The sequence below is a fragment of the Microcebus murinus genome, chromosome 24 (genome assembly GCF_040939455.1).
Source record: "Microcebus murinus isolate Inina chromosome 24, M.murinus_Inina_mat1.0, whole genome shotgun sequence".
NCBI classification, from domain to species: domain Eukaryota; kingdom Metazoa; phylum Chordata; class Mammalia; order Primates; family Cheirogaleidae; genus Microcebus; species Microcebus murinus.
The window spans coordinates 31,826,012-31,839,509 of record NC_134127.1 but is presented as its reverse complement, the minus strand read 5'-3'; the positions used below and the strand labels follow the sequence as shown (position 1 = coordinate 31,839,509).

At 63.5% G+C, this 13,498-nt stretch overlaps 3 non-coding genes across 3 annotated transcripts; all 3 read left to right on the top strand.

Moving 5' to 3' along the window:
* The first annotated feature begins 2,160 nt into the window (after positions 1–2,160).
* Positions 2,161–2,279, top strand: LOC142864188 (5S ribosomal RNA). The gene has a single exon (XR_012914773.1). It is a non-coding gene; the product is annotated as a 5S ribosomal RNA (ribosomal RNA).
* Positions 2,280–6,077: 3,798 nt separating this feature from the next.
* On the top strand, positions 6,078–6,196 carry LOC142864187 (5S ribosomal RNA). The gene has a single exon (XR_012914772.1). It is a non-coding gene; the product is annotated as a 5S ribosomal RNA (ribosomal RNA).
* A 3,793-nt stretch (positions 6,197–9,989) lies between these two features.
* Positions 9,990–10,108, top strand: LOC142864186 (5S ribosomal RNA). The gene has a single exon (XR_012914771.1). It is a non-coding gene; the product is annotated as a 5S ribosomal RNA (ribosomal RNA).
* Positions 10,109–13,498: the final 3,390 nt, after the last annotated feature.

Genomic DNA, 13,498 nt, shown 5'->3' with positions numbered 1-13,498 from the left:
GTGGACGCTGCTTCCAGGAAGCCCTCCAGAAACCCGGCAGCAGGGTGGCCGCAGCAGTCTCCAGCAGCCGTCCCTAAGTCGCGTGAGTGCGGGGGACGTGCCCCCGCTGTGCCGCGGGGGCCCAGCCTGGTGTCTTCCCTGAGGCCCTGCGGCTGCCGGCTGGGCTGCCGCTCCCCGCAAGGGGAGAGCCGCGGAGGTGGGGACCGCCTCCTGATGGGGACGTACACGCAGCTCTCCACGTCGGATTCCGGGGCTCTCTGTCCTGCCCGAAGGCCCAGCTGGCCTGCGGGTCCTTAGAGTGGCAAAAACATCCGAAAACTGAGATTGAGGGTCCGGTGGGTGTCTGCACTTTTGTGCTGGGCACCCCAGGGAGGCCCGGGGGCTGGCTGGACAACGTGGTCTGCTGGGCGGGGGGGGGGGTTGGAGGAGCAACTGATGCCCTTTGCACTTTGGGTAGCAAGAGTCTGAGGTGTCTCTGAGCCCTGTGCCCTGTGGGGGGGGGCCGGGGGGGGAGGAGGAGGAGGAGGAGGAGGAGGAGGAGGAGGTGGGAAGGGCCGGGGCCTGCAGTCGTGTTCCCGGGGTGGCACGGCAAGTGGCTTCTTCCACAGGCTGCTTGGCCTGGGCTCCCTGCACCTGGGCCTTTGGAGGACCGGCCCTGTGCTTGCCAACACTTCCTGCAGGGACCCAGAGCTGGGAGGTGGCATCTCTCAGCCCTGGGTCGGGCAGAGCCCCAGCGGGCCATGCCCACAACCTCTCTCAGCACCGGTCCCCCAGAAGGCTCCTTTGGGACCAGGATTCTCTTGCGGTGACTCTTTAAGGTCTGGCCCCTGGATGGAGGGGCACCAGGCGTAGAGGAGCAGGAAGGGGAAGGGGGTGGCCATGCGAGGGGACACTTTGAGGCCGAGTCCCAGCTTCAGCCTGATCCTCCTGGGAACCCCGCTCTGAGACCAGGAGCCGGGCTTCGCATTCCCACAGCAGCCAGTCGTGGGCTGAGGACACCTGGGGCGTTGGGAACTCCCTGGCTTCTCCTTGGTTTAACGTCTAGAGCTGCTTGTGAATCGCGCCGCCACACACACCCGAGCGCAGGTGTCTTCCGCACAGACTGCGGGCCTCGCTCTTCTGAATGCCGCTAGCTCGCCACCCACCCACGGGTGAACCTGGTCAGGGTGCTTTCTCTAAGGGGCAGACTCTTTTCCGGGCGGGCTACCGGTGTCTCTGTTTGCTCGTTTCTTTCTTCCATTTCGGGAAAGTCTTCCTTGCTGGGTGTGGAAATCTCCTATGCCTTCCCTCGCCTATTCTGTCAGCTTTCAAATTCTCTTTCAGTTGCCACCCTCACAGATGGATTAGGAAACTCTTTCCGGTGCACTCATTAGTGAAATGACCTCCAGGAAGCTGGAATCCAATATCTAATGGCCGATTTTTAGCGAGTCCACACGCCAGGGTGGTCGGGGTCCAATGCAGCCCCGGCCAGGCCCAGGCCCCTTGGACTGGGCCACAGGAGGACACGGAGGAGGGTCCCGGCCCCCACGAAGCGGTGCCGGCAGTTCTCCACGGGCTTGGGCGTTTTCCAGAGGTAGGAGATGGAGGGGACTGATTTCTTCAGCGCCCCCCAAACCACGCCACCCCACCCCACCCATGGGACACATCCCCAGAGAGAGACGCCCCAGACACTGGCTGTGCCCCAGCCCTGGCCCGGGGGAATAGGCGGCAGCCCACCCACAGGGCGAGGGGGGGGGCGCAGCTGAAAGGGGTTGTGGGGGAGGGCGGCCCCTGGCTGGGGTCAAAGGGCGAGCGTCCCGCGCGTGCGCAGTCAGCGGCAGGCAGCGACGCGCTGGGGGTGGGCAGCGGGTAGGTGAAGGAGGCCGGGCGAGGAGACGAGGGGGGCTGGGAGGGCTCCACCTTGGCGAGTCCAGCCGTGGAGGCGCATCTTGTGTGAGTGTGAGTGAGTGTGAGTGTGTGTGTGTGTGTGTATACAGAGACAGCCCCCCGCCCCGCCCCGCCCCGCCCATCACCCCCGTCCCTGGGAGCCCGCGGGACCCGGCCGGCGAACTCAACCGGCCCGGCCCGGCCCGGCGCGGGGCCTGGGGCGGGAGGCGGCGGCGGCGGGGAAGCCCAGAGAGGCTCGGCTTCTTGAGCGGGGCAGGGGCGCCCTCCGCCGCCGTCTAGGGCCACACCACCCTGAACGCCCCCGATCTCGTCTGGTCTCGGAAGCTAAGCAGGGTCGGGCCCGGTTAGTACTTGGATGGGAGACCGCCTGGGAATACCGGGTGCCACAGGCTGCTGCTTTTTTTTTTTTTTTTTTTTGCCTCTTGTTCTGTCCCCTTTCTGGGAGCGCGGCGGCGGCCCGGGGTGGGGGTCACCCCCACCCTCAGCGCCCGCCCGCGGTGCCTGGCGCCCCAGCCCGCACCGTGGGGCCTCCTCTTGTCCCAAGCCGCGACACCGCCGCCACGCGGCAGCATGCGTGGCATCTGGACTGTCAGGTCTCAGACCAAAGGTCTGCTCTGTGGGAACCGACACGCTGGAGGAAACCTTGAGAGTCTGAGAGGGGAGGGAGTTCCAGAAGAAGGCCAGGATGTCATTTTGAGGGAGTATGTGACCAGAACTCGTCCCGTTGCTTTTGGGGTTCTATGGGCTACACGCAGGAATCTTTGGTGGTGGCACCTGATGTTGGGGGATCCGGAGTCACACCCAGACCTGCTCCACAGGCCTCCTTTTACTTTTCTCTTCGGATTCATTATTTTTAAAAAGTGTCTCTTACCTCTAGGATTGCATTTTCTTTTCTCTCTCTCTTCAAGCAGATGATGGGAGTACAAGTATTCAGGTGACATGTGTTGCCCGTGCCCCCCTCCCCCCTGTGTTCTTTTTTTTTTTTTTTTGAGACAGAGTCTCGTTTTGCTGCCCAGGCTAGAGTGAGTGCCATGGCGTCAGCCTAGCTCACAGCAACCTCAATCTCCGGGCTCAAGCAATCCTGCTGCCTCAGCCTCCCGAGTAGTTGGGACTACAGGCATGCACCACCACGCCCGGCTCTGTTTTTCTATATATATTAGTTGGCCAATTAATTTCTTTCTATTTTTAGTAGAGACGGGGTCTCGCTCTTGCTCAGGCTGGTTTCGAACTCCTGACCTGGAGCAATCCGCCCGCCTCGGCCTCCCAGAGAGCTAGGATTACAGGCGTGAGCTACCGCGCCCGGCCCCCCCTGTGTTCTTATTCATATACCTCTCATGTTGTTCCAGCGTATTGTGGGGGTACCAATGTTAAGGTCGGGTGCCTTGCCCTCTCCAAGCCTCCCCCCTCGGGTCAGAGCTTCAAGTGCGCCCATCCCCCAGTCGGTGCGCACCCACCCCATGCCTAATGGATGTGTATGCCCCTCCCCTCCCCCCACCCGCCCGACACCCACCCGATGAAGGTGACTCCTCTCTGTCCACTTAGGCGTCCATCCGTTCGTACCAATTTGCTGGTGAGCGCGCTCACGTGGTGCTCGTGTGTCCATTCTTGGGATACCTGGCTTACTGGAACGGGTTCCAGCTCTGGCCAGGAGAACACGAGAGGCGCCCTCTCACCGCTGCTCCTCACAGCCGAATGGCACTCCGTGGTGTCCACGCGCCACATTTTATTCATGCACTCCTGGATGGATGGGCACTCGGGTCGCTTCCACGTCTTTGCGATTGTGAATTGTGCCCTAACTGTCACCCTAACCCTTACCCAGCCCCCGTCTCCTCTGCCCCTGCCTGACGCACTCCTCCCCGGCCAGGCCCGTCACTGTCCTGGGCCCCCGCCTGACCGGCTCCTCCCCGCCCGGCCTGTCACCGTCCTCTGCCCCTGCCTGACATGCTCCTTCCCGCCCGCCCGGCCTCTCACCGTCCTCGGCCCCTGCCTGACCGGCTCCTCCGTCGCCTGGGCCTTCCAAGGGCTTGGTGTGGACGCTGCTTCCAGGAAGCCCTCCAGAAACCCGGCAGCAGGGTGGCCGCAGCAGTCTCCAGCAGCCGTCCCTAAGTCGCGTGAGTGCGGGGGACGTGCCCCCGCTGTGCCGCGGGGGCCCAGCCTGGTGTCTTCCCTGAGGCCCTGCGGCTGCCGGCTGGGCTGCCGCTCCCCGCAAGGGGAGAGCCGCGGAGGTGGGGACCGCCTCCTGATGGGGACGTACACGCAGCTCTCCACGTCGGATTCCGGGGCTCTCTGTCCTGCCCGAAGGCCCAGCTGGCCTGCGGGTCCTTAGAGTGGCAAAAACATCCGAAAACTGAGATTGAGGGTCCGGTGGGTGTCTGCACTTTTGTGCTGGGCACCCCAGGGAGGCCCGGGGGCTGGCTGGACAACGTGGTCTGCTGGGCGGGGGGGGGGGTTGGAGGAGCAACTGATGCCCTTTGCACTTTGGGTAGCAAGAGTCTGAGGTGTCTCTGAGCCCTGTGCCCTGTGGGGGGGGGGCCGGGGGGGGAGGAGGAGGAGGAGGAGGAGGAGGAGGAGGAGGTGGGAAGGGCCGGGGCCTGCAGTCGTGTTCCCGGGGTGGCACGGCAAGTGGCTTCTTCCACAGGCTGCTTGGCCTGGGCTCCCTGCACCTGGGCCTTTGGAGGACCGGCCCTGTGCTTGCCAACACTTCCTGCAGGGACCCAGAGCTGGGAGGTGGCATCTCTCAGCCCTGGGTCGGGCAGAGCCCCAGCGGGCCATGCCCACAACCTCTCTCAGCACCGGTCCCCCAGAAGGCTCCTTTGGGACCAGGATTCTCTTGCGGTGACTCTTTAAGGTCTGGCCCCTGGATGGAGGGGCACCAGGCGTAGAGGAGCAGGAAGGGGAAGGGGGTGGCCATGCGAGGGGACACTTTGAGGCCGAGTCCCAGCTTCAGCCTGATCCTCCTGGGAACCCCGCTCTGAGACCAGGAGCCGGGCTTCGCATTCCCACAGCAGCCAGTCGTGGGCTGAGGACACCTGGGGCGTTGGGAACTCCCTGGCTTCTCCTTGGTTTAACGTCTAGAGCTGCTTGTGAATCGCGCCGCCACACACACCCGAGCGCAGGTGTCTTCCGCACAGACTGCGGGCCTCGCTCTTCTGAATGCCGCTAGCTCGCCACCCACCCACGGGTGAACCTGGTCAGGGTGCTTTCTCTAAGGGGCAGACTCTTTTCCGGGCGGGCTACCGGTGTCTCTGTTTGCTCGTTTCTTTCTTCCATTTCGGGAAAGTCTTCCTTGCTGGGTGTGGAAATCTCCTATGCCTTCCCTCGCCTATTCTGTCAGCTTTCAAATTCTCTTTCAGTTGCCACCCTCACAGATGGATTAGGAAACTCTTTCCGGTGCACTCATTAGTGAAATGACCTCCAGGAAGCTGGAATCCAATATCTAATGGCCGATTTTTAGCGAGTCCACACGCCAGGGTGGTCGGGGTCCAATGCAGCCCCGGCCAGGCCCAGGCCCCTTGGACTGGGCCACAGGAGGACACGGAGGAGGGTCCCGGCCCCCACGAAGCGGTGCCGGCAGTTCTCCACGGGCTTGGGCGTTTTCCAGAGGTAGGAGATGGAGGGGACTGATTTCTTCAGCGCCCCCCAAACCACGCCACCCCACCCCACCCATGGGACACATCCCCAGAGAGAGACGCCCCAGACACTGGCTGTGCCCCAGCCCTGGCCCGGGGGAATAGGCGGCAGCCCACCCACAGGGCGAGGGGGGGGGCGCAGCTGAAAGGGGTTGTGGGGGAGGGCGGCCCCTGGCTGGGGTCAAAGGGCGAGCGTCCCGCGCGTGCGCAGTCAGCGGCAGGCAGCGACGCGCTGGGGGTGGGCAGCGGGTAGGTGAAGGAGGCCGGGCGAGGAGACGAGGGGGGCTGGGAGGGCTCCACCTTGGCGAGTCCAGCCGTGGAGGCGCATCTTGTGTGAGTGTGAGTGAGTGTGAGTGTGTGTGTGTGTGTGTATACAGAGACAGCCCCCCGCCCCGCCCCGCCCCGCCCATCACCCCCGTCCCTGGGAGCCCGCGGGACCCGGCCGGCGAACTCAACCGGCCCGGCCCGGCCCGGCGCGGGGCCTGGGGCGGGAGGCGGCGGCGGCGGGGAAGCCCAGAGAGGCTCGGCTTCTTGAGCGGGGCAGGGGCGCCCTCCGCCGCCGTCTAGGGCCACACCACCCTGAACGCCCCCGATCTCGTCTGGTCTCGGAAGCTAAGCAGGGTCGGGCCCGGTTAGTACTTGGATGGGAGACCGCCTGGGAATACCGGGTGCCACAGGCTGCTGCTTTTTTTTTTTTTTTTTTTTGCCTCTTGTTCTGTCCCCTTTCTGGGAGCGCGGCGGCGGCCCGGGGTGGGGGTCACCCCCACCCTCAGCGCCCGCCCGCGGTGCCTGGCGCCCCAGCCCGCACCGTGGGGCCTCCTCTTGTCCCAAGCCGCGACACCGCCGCCACGCGGCAGCATGCGTGGCATCTGGACTGTCAGGTCTCAGACCAAAGGTCTGCTCTGTGGGAACCGACACGCTGGAGGAAACCTTGAGAGTCTGAGAGGGGAGGGAGTTCCAGAAGAAGGCCAGGATGTCATTTTGAGGGAGTATGTGACCAGAACTCGTCCCGTTGCTTTTGGGGTTCTATGGGCTACACGCAGGAATCTTTGGTGGTGGCACCTGATGTTGGGGGATCCGGAGTCACACCCAGACCTGCTCCACAGGCCTCCTTTTACTTTTCTCTTCGGATTCATTATTTTTAAAAAGTGTCTCTTACCTCTAGGATTGCATTTTCTTTTCTCTCTCTCTTCAAGCTGATGGGAGTACAAGTATTCAGGTGACATGTGTTGCCCGTGCCCCCCTCCCCCCTGTGTTCTTTTTTTTTTTTTTTTGAGACAGAGTCTCGTTTTGCTGCCCAGGCTAGAGTGAGTGCCATGGCGTCAGCCTAGCTCACAGCAACCTCAATCTCCGGGCTCAAGCAATCCTGCTGCCTCAGCCTCCCGAGTAGTTGGGACTACAGGCATGCACCACCACGCCCGGCTGTGTTTTTCTATATATATTAGTTGGCCAATTAATTTCTTTCTATTTTTAGTAGAGACGGGGTCTCGCTCTTGCTCAGGCTGGTTTCGAACTCCTGACCTGGAGCAATCCGCCCGCCTCGGCCTCCCAGAGAGCTAGGATTACAGGCGTGAGCTACCGCGCCCGGCCCCCCCTGTGTTCTTATTCATATACCTCTCATGTTGTTCCAGCGTATTGTGGGGGTACCAATGTTAAGGTCGGGTGCCTTGCCCTCTCCAAGCCTCCCCCCTCGGGTCAGAGCTTCAAGTGCGCCCATCCCCCAGTCGGTGCGCACCCACCCCATGCCTAATGGATGTGTATGCCCCTCCCCTCCCCCCACCCGCCCGACACCCACCCGATGAAGGTGACTCCTCTCTGTCCACTTAGGCGTCCATCCGTTCGTACCAATTTGCTGGTGAGCGCGCTCACGTGGTGCTCGTGTGTCCATTCTTGGGATACCTGGCTTACTGGAACGGGTTCCAGCTCTGGCCAGGAGAACACGAGAGGCGCCCTCTCACCGCTGCTCCTCACAGCCGAATGGCACTCCGTGGTGTCCACGCGCCACATTTTATTCATGCACTCCTGGATGGATGGGCACTCGGGTCGCTTCCACGTCTTTGCGATTGTGAATTGTGCCCTAACTGTCACCCTAACCCTTACCCAGCCCCCGTCTCCTCTGCCCCTGCCTGACGCACTCCTCCCCGGCCAGGCCCGTCACTGTCCTGGGCCCCCGCCTGACCGGCTCCTCCCCGCCCGGCCTGTCACCGTCCTCTGCCCCTGCCTGACATGCTCCTTCCCGCCCGCCCGGCCTCTCACCGTCCTCGGCCCCTGCCTGACCGGCTCCTCCGTCGCCTGGGCCTTCCAAGGGCTTGGTGTGGACGCTGCTTCCAGGAAGCCCTCCAGAAACCCGGCAGCAGGGTGGCCGCAGCAGTCTCCAGCAGCCGTCCCTAAGTCGCGTGAGTGCGGGGGACGTGCCCCCGCTGTGCCGCGGGGGCCCAGCCTGGTGTCTTCCCTGAGGCCCTGCGGCTGCCGGCTGGGCTGCCGCTCCCCGCAAGGGGAGAGCCGCGGAGGTGGGGACCGCCTCCTGATGGGGACGTACACGCAGCTCTCCACGTCGGATTCCGGGGCTCTCTGTCCTGCCCGAAGGCCCAGCTGGCCTGCGGGTCCTTAGAGTGGCAAAAACATCCGAAAACTGAGATTGAGGGTCCGGTGGGTGTCTGCACTTTTGTGCTGGGCACCCCAGGGAGGCCCGGGGGCTGGCTGGACAACGTGGTCTGCTGGGCGGGGGGGGGGGTTGGAGGAGCAACTGATGCCCTTTGCACTTTGGGTAGCAAGAGTCTGAGGTGTCTCTGAGCCCTGTGCCCTGTGGGGGGGGGGCCGGGGGGGGAGGAGGAGGAGGAGGAGGAGGAGGAGGAGGAGGTGGGAAGGGCCGGGGCCTGCAGTCGTGTTCCCGGGGTGGCACGGCAAGTGGCTTCTTCCACAGGCTGCTTGGCCTGGGCTCCCTGCACCTGGGCCTTTGGAGGACCGGCCCTGTGCTTGCCAACACTTCCTGCAGGGACCCAGAGCTGGGAGGTGGCATCTCTCAGCCCTGGGTCGGGCAGAGCCCCAGCGGGCCATGCCCACAACCTCTCTCAGCACCGGTCCCCCAGAAGGCTCCTTTGGGACCAGGATTCTCTTGCGGTGACTCTTTAAGGTCTGGCCCCTGGATGGAGGGGCACCAGGCGTAGAGGAGCAGGAAGGGGAAGGGGGTGGCCATGCGAGGGGACACTTTGAGGCCGAGTCCCAGCTTCAGCCTGATCCTCCTGGGAACCCCGCTCTGAGACCAGGAGCCGGGCTTCGCATTCCCACAGCAGCCAGTCGTGGGCTGAGGACACCTGGGGCGTTGGGAACTCCCTGGCTTCTCCTTGGTTTAACGTCTAGAGCTGCTTGTGAATCGCGCCGCCACACACACCCGAGCGCAGGTGTCTTCCGCACAGACTGCGGGCCTCGCTCTTCTGAATGCCGCTAGCTCGCCACCCACCCACGGGTGAACCTGGTCAGGGTGCTTTCTCTAAGGGGCAGACTCTTTTCCGGGCGGGCTACCGGTGTCTCTGTTTGCTCGTTTCTTTCTTCCATTTCGGGAAAGTCTTCCTTGCTGGGTGTGGAAATCTCCTATGCCTTCCCTCGCCTATTCTGTCAGCTTTCAAATTCTCTTTCAGTTGCCACCCTCACAGATGGATTAGGAAACTCTTTCCGGTGCACTCATTAGTGAAATGACCTCCAGGAAGCTGGAATCCAATATCTAATGGCCGATTTTTAGCGAGTCCACACGCCAGGGTGGTCGGGGTCCAATGCAGCCCCGGCCAGGCCCAGGCCCCTTGGACTGGGCCACAGGAGGACACGGAGGAGGGTCCCGGCCCCCACGAAGCGGTGCCGGCAGTTCTCCACGGGCTTGGGCGTTTTCCAGAGGTAGGAGATGGAGGGGACTGATTTCTTCAGCGCCCCCCAAACCACGCCACCCCACCCCACCCATGGGACACATCCCCAGAGAGAGACGCCCCAGACACTGGCTGTGCCCCAGCCCTGGCCCGGGGGAATAGGCGGCAGCCCACCCACAGGGCGAGGGGGGGGGCGCAGCTGAAAGGGGTTGTGGGGGAGGGCGGCCCCTGGCTGGGGTCAAAGGGCGAGCGTCCCGCGCGTGCGCAGTCAGCGGCAGGCAGCGACGCGCTGGGGGTGGGCAGCGGGTAGGTGAAGGAGGCCGGGCGAGGAGACGAGGGGGGCTGGGAGGGCTCCACCTTGGCGAGTCCAGCCGTGGAGGCGCATCTTGTGTGAGTGTGAGTGAGTGTGAGTGTGTGTGTGTGTGTATACAGAGACAGCCCCCCGCCCCGCCCCGCCCCGCCCATCACCCCCGTCCCTGGGAGCCCGCGGGACCCGGCCGGCGAACTCAACCGGCCCGGCCCGGCCCGGCGCGGGGCCTGGGGCGGGAGGCGGCGGCGGCGGGGAAGCCCAGAGAGGCTCGGCTTCTTGAGCGGGGCAGGGGCGCCCTCCGCCGCCGTCTAGGGCCACACCACCCTGAACGCCCCCGATCTCGTCTGGTCTCGGAAGCTAAGCAGGGTCGGGCCCGGTTAGTACTTGGATGGGAGACCGCCTGGGAATACCGGGTGCCACAGGCTGCTGCTTTTTTTTTTTTTTTTTTTTGCCTCTTGTTCTGTCCCCTTTCTGGGAGCGCGGCGGCGGCCCGGGGTGGGGGTCACCCCCACCCTCAGCGCCCGCCCGCGGTGCCTGGCGCCCCAGCCCGCACCGTGGGGCCTCCTCTTGTCCCAAGCCGCGACACCGCCGCCACGCGGCAGCATGCGTGGCATCTGGACTGTCAGGTCTCAGACCAAAGGTCTGCTCTGTGGGAACCGACACGCTGGAGGAAACCTTGAGAGTCTGAGAGGGGAGGGAGTTCCAGAAGAAGGCCAGGATGTCATTTTGAGGGAGTATGTGACCAGAACTCGTCCCGTTGCTTTTGGGGTTCTATGGGCTACACGCAGGAATCTTTGGTGGTGGCACCTGATGTTGGGGGATCCGGAGTCACACCCAGACCTGCTCCACAGGCCTCCTTTTACTTTTCTCTTCGGATTCATTATTTTTAAAAAGTGTCTCTTACCTCTAGGATTGCATTTTCTTTTCTCTCTCTCTTCAAGCAGATGATGGGAGTACAAGTATTCAGGTGACATGTGTTGCCCGTGCCCCCCTCCCCCCTGTGTTCTTTTTTTTTTTTTTTTGAGACAGAGTCTCGTTTTGCTGCCCAGGCTAGAGTGAGTGCCATGGCGTCAGCCTAGCTCACAGCAACCTCAATCTCCGGGCTCAAGCAATCCTGCTGCCTCAGCCTCCCGAGTAGTTGGGACTACAGGCATGCACCACCACGCCCGGCTCTGTTTTTCTATATATATTAGTTGGCCAATTAATTTCTTTCTATTTTTAGTAGAGACGGGGTCTCGCTCTTGCTCAGGCTGGTTTCGAACTCCTGACCTGGAGCAATCCGCCCGCCTCGGCCTCCCAGAGAGCTAGGATTACAGGCGTGAGCTACCGCGCCCGGCCCCCCCTGTGTTCTTATTCATATACCTCTCATGTTGTTCCAGCATATTGTGGGGGTACCAATGTTAAGGTCGGGTGCCTTGCCCTCTCCAAGCCTCCCCCCTCGGGTCAGAGCTTCAAGTGCGCCCATCCCCCAGTCGGTGCGCACCCACCCCATGCCTAATGGATGTGTATGCCCCTCCCCTCCCCCCACCCGCCCGACACCCACCCGATGAAGGTGACTCCTCTCTGTCCACTTAGGCGTCCATCCGTTCGTACCAATTTGCTGGTGAGCGCGCTCACGTGGTGCTCGTGTGTCCATTCTTGGGATACCTGGCTTACTGGAACGGGTTCCAGCTCTGGCCAGGAGAACACGAGAGGCGCCCTCTCACCGCTGCTCCTCACAGCCGAATGGCACTCCGTGGTGTCCACGCGCCACATTTTATTCATGCACTCCTGGATGGATGGGCACTCGGGTCGCTTCCACGTCTTTGCGATTGTGAATTGTGCCCTAACTGTCACCCTAACCCTTACCCAGCCCCCGTCTCCTCTGCCCCTGCCTGACGCACTCCTCCCCGGCCAGGCCCGTCACTGTCCTGGGCCCCCGCCTGACCGGCTCCTCCCCGCCCGGCCTGTCACCGTCCTCTGCCCCTGCCTGACATGCTCCTTCCCGCCCGCCCGGCCTCTCACCGTCCTCGGCCCCTGCCTGACCGGCTCCTCCGTCGCCTGGGCCTTCCAAGGGCTTGGTGTGGACGCTGCTTCCAGGAAGCCCTCCAGAAACCCGGCAGCAGGGTGGCCGCAGCAGTCTCCAGCAGCCGTCCCTAAGTCGCGTGAGTGCGGGGGACGTGCCCCCGCTGTGCCGCGGGGGCCCAGCCTGGTGTCTTCCCTGAGGCCCTGCGGCTGCCGGCTGGGCTGCCGCTCCCCGCAAGGGGAGAGCCGCGGAGGTGGGGACCGCCTCCTGATGGGGACGTACACGCAGCTCTCCACGTCGGATTCCGGGGCTCTCTGTCCTGCCCGAAGGCCCAGCTGGCCTGCGGGTCCTTAGAGTGGCAAAAACATCCGAAAACTGAGATTGAGGGTCCGGTGGGTGTCTGCACTTTTGTGCTGGGCACCCCAGGGAGGCCCGGGGGCTGGCTGGACAACGTGGTCTGCTGGGCGGGGGGGGGGTTGGAGGAGCAACTGATGCCCTTTGCACTTTGGGTAGCAAGAGTCTGAGGTGTCTCTGAGCCCTGTGCCCTGTGGGGGGGGGCCGGGGGGGGAGGAGGAGGAGGAGGAGGAGGAGGAGGTGGGAAGGGCCGGGGCCTGCAGTCGTGTTCCCGGGGTGGCACGGCAAGTGGCTTCTTCCACAGGCTGCTTGGCCTGGGCTCCCTGCACCTGGGCCTTTGGAGGACCGGCCCTGTGCTTGCCAACACTTCCTGCAGGGACCCAGAGCTGGGAGGTGGCATCTCTCAGCCCTGGGTCGGGCAGAGCCCCAGCGGGCCATGCCCACAACCTCTCTCAGCACCGGTCCCCCAGAAGGCTCCTTTGGGACCAGGATTCTCTTGCGGTGACTCTTTAAGGTCTGGCCCCTGGATGGAGGGGCACCAGGCGTAGAGGAGCAGGAAGGGGAAGGGGGTGGCCATGCGAGGGGACACTTTGAGGCCGAGTCCCAGCTTCAGCCTGATCCTCCTGGGAACCCCGCTCTGAGACCAGGAGCCGGGCTTCGCATTCCCACAGCAGCCAGTCGTGGGCTGAGGACACCTGGGGCGTTGGGAACTCCCTGGCTTCTCCTTGGTTTAACGTCTAGAGCTGCTTGTGAATCGCGCCGCCACACACACCCGAGCGCAGGTGTCTTCCGCACAGACTGCGGGCCTCGCTCTTCTGAATGCCGCTAGCTCGCCACCCACCCACGGGTGAACCTGGTCAGGGTGCTTTCTCTCAGGGGCAGACTCTTTTCCGGGCGGGCTACCGGTGTCTCTGTTTGCTCGTTTCTTTCTTCCATTTCGGGAAAGTCTTCCTTGCTGGGTGTGGAAATCTCCTATGCCTTCCCTCGCCTATTCTGTCAGCTTTCAAATTCTCTTTCAGTTGCCACCCTCACAGATGGATTAGGAAACTCTTTCCGGTGCACTCATTAGTGAAATGACCTCCAGGAAGCTGGAATCCAATATCTAATGGCCGATTTTTAGCGAGTCCACACGCCAGGGTGGTCGGGGTCCAATGCAGCCCCGGCCAGGCCCAGGCCCCTTGGACTGGGCCACAGGAGGACACGGAGGAGGGTCCCGGCCCCCACGAAGCGGTGCCGGCAGTTCTCCACGGGCTTGGGCGTTTTCCAGAGGTAGGAGATGGAGGGGACTGATTTCTTCAGCGCCCCCCAAACCACGCCACCCCACCCCACCCATGGGACACATCCCCAGAGAGAGACGCCCCAGACACTGGCTGTGCCCCAGCCCTGGCCCGGGGGAATAGGCGGCAGCCCACCCACAGGGCGAGGGGGGGGGCGCAGCTGAAAGGGGTTGTGGGGG